Source organism: Mus pahari, chromosome 2 (assembly GCF_900095145.1).
Source record: "Mus pahari chromosome 2, PAHARI_EIJ_v1.1, whole genome shotgun sequence".
Taxonomy (NCBI): Eukaryota; Metazoa; Chordata; class Mammalia; order Rodentia; family Muridae; genus Mus; species Mus pahari.
The window spans coordinates 100,721,963-100,724,846 of NC_034591.1; positions in this window are offsets into that span (position 1 = coordinate 100,721,963).

The following is a 2,884-nucleotide window of genomic DNA, read 5'->3' on the forward strand; positions in this document are numbered from 1 at the left end:
TGTGTGTGTTGTGTGTGCGTGCGCATGCATATGTGTGCACCCTAGGTAATAAATGCTGGAAGCAGTAAATCAGTTCAAAGAAACCCTACACAATAAATATCTGCCATTTTTAGTTGAAAACAGCATATAGGATTCAGCGCAGCCCAGAGAGGTGTAAGGTCTAGGAGGCAAGCCGCCTCACTGGGAACTGCTGGGAAGGGGCACTTCCCTTTCAGGAGGTAGTTCAGGAGAGAGAGATGCTTGAAAAAATCTACTAGGTGACTTTATAGAACTGTCCAGGGTCAGGAAGCCTGGAACACTGTCTTCCCTCTGTGGCTCGGAGTCAGAACCACACCCACACAGCATCCGAAAGAGCCGTCCAGCTTTGTCCGCTTTCTGACTGCGCTTAACCTCCCTATGCACAGCTCCCTGTGCAAGCGACACGTGTGGAGCCTGCCAGTCTCATGGTCCGAGAATCGCGTCCTCCTCGGGTGAGTGTCCACTCAAAAGCACACTGCACACACCGAGGCAGGGGGCTCGTTCCTGTCAGTAGAGGTGCTGCGGTGCATCTCCCTGGGGCTCCCTTCAGGGGCTCTGAGGAACTGCGCTCAACAGTTTCAGAAGCTTGAGGCCTCCTCCACCCTGGCCTGCACATGGCCACCTCCTTCCAGCTTCTCGAAAGTAGACTTTCTCTCAATGTTGCCATCTTTCTCCCCCAGCCTCCCATCCCCGACAGAGCTCCTGCTGTGCACTACAGATGTGAGTGTACAAGCACGCACGGCCACGGTCACATACAGTGTCTTCTAGTGTGTGTCTCAGACTATAGACACCACGTATGGTAACAGATCCAAAGACATCCTGGCATGGGTGCGAAGATATAAAACCAAGGATGGTTATGGGAGCACCATGTGTTTGTATGTGTGCTGTGCATATACATGTGTGTTAATGGAAATTTTCCAGATGCCCATTCACAGAAAAATAGTTCAATACTTTATGGGCTACATAAGCTGTGGATTTCTATACAACTGACAAAAAGCTTTTCAAGTCACTTTAGTAGGGCAAGGATCTGGAGAACAAAATGAACAATCTGATTCTGTGTAGAATTTAAACATCTCGAGGCCTTTAAAAAAAAAAAGATTTATTTTATTTAGATGAGTACACTGTAGCTGTCTTCAGACACACCAGAAGAGGGCATCAGATCTCATTACAGATGGTTGTGAGCCACCATGTGGATGCTGGGAATTGAACTCAGGACCTTTGGAAGAGCAGTCAGTGCTCCTAACTGCTGAGTCCTCTCTCCAGCCCCTCTAGGCCCTTTCTGCCTCTAAGTCCAGACCTTGGAAAGCCAAAGACTACTAGACATGTTGGGAAAACACCCAAGATTACCAGAAATTAGAAGCAGGGAAATTCAAACAACAACAAAAGCTCCTTCAATTTTGGTTTATTGAAAATGGAAGACTGTCAGTCACAAATGGGACATTTACATTGAGCTGTGCCACCACCAGGGTTCAAGGACATTTTGGAAGAATATAGAAAGACCGTAAGCATTTGTGGAGGAGCAGAGTGGACCTGTATCTTCTAAACATATCAGGACCTCGAACTCACAGCAGCTCTGCCCAGCACAAGACCAGCCAGCCAACATTCCAGCATGGACCGGGGAGAGGCTCACTCACAGCTCTCGCCTCTAGCTGAGGGTGTATTCATAATTGAGGGCTGCTAGCGAAGAAGAGTCAGTTTTCTTTAAGAGTGTTACCGCTTGTAAGATGGCTGTGCCCCACCAGATGGCCCCACACTCAGGAGTACGTGGAATGCATTAATGGACCCTATAGGCGAGGAGAAAGGGGGGAGGAAGAAGAGGAGGTGGTATCCTGAAGTCTGAAGGGGAACTGGAAGGGGGAGAGAGTTTCAGAAGTTAGACGAGAGAGGGTGAACAGAACCAAAATACATCGTGAAATTCTCAAAGAAAGGTGTGTAGTTCTAAAACCTAAGAGTAGAAAAATACAGGTGAGGGTGTTGTGGTTCACACCTTTAATCCCAGCACTGTGGAGACAGTGGGAGACAGCACTCTTTGAGTTTCTGTGAGTTGGAGGCCAGCCTGGTCTATAGAGAGTTCCACGAGAGCCAGGACTTCATATACATATTAAGGTGAGAAGGAAGCTGTAGAAGGTGGAACAGCCCTCCTGGACTCTAGTCAAACACCTGCGTGTCTTGGACCCTGGGGCTCTGCTCCTTTGCTGACATCTCAGATCCTCTTTTGCAGGTGACAAGGGAAGTGTGCACAAGGAGGCTGGTGGCAGTGATTTTTTGAGGTGGCCAGGGTGGAGCCTCCCCCCAGGAGAATAATAAAAGGGAGCGATCGCACACAAGAGAGTTAGTTATTCTGCAGTGGAGGGGGGAGAGGGTGTGATCTTTAAAACATTTCCCTTCTAAAAAGTCTCTTCAGAAGCCAGTGGGTGGAGACAAACCTCATCAGGTTCCCCACCAGGAAGGGCACCACAGCAACCCACTGCAGAGTCACTGGCAGTGTCTGGAGTGGATGTCTAAGCCCTATTCCCAACAGTCTCTAGGTAAGAAAGGGGCGGTAAGGAGAATGCAATAGAGGAGAGGGGCTGATTTCTTAGCGCCAGATAAGAGAGTGGCTAAACAGAAAGGGGGAAACGGTAAGAGGAGGCAGGGCGGGGCGCAGTGGGTAGAGTGCATGCGGATCCTGCAGAAAGCCTGGATCCCTAGCACTGAATAAACTGGGTGTGGTGACTCATGCCTGTGACCCTAGCACTTGGGTGGTGGAAACTGGAGGGTCAGCATTTTAAGGCTATATAGTATGGGCCAGCCTGACAACGTGAAAACCGAGAGAGAGAGAGAGAGAGAGAGAGAGAGAGAGAGAGAGAGAGAGAGAGAGAGAGAG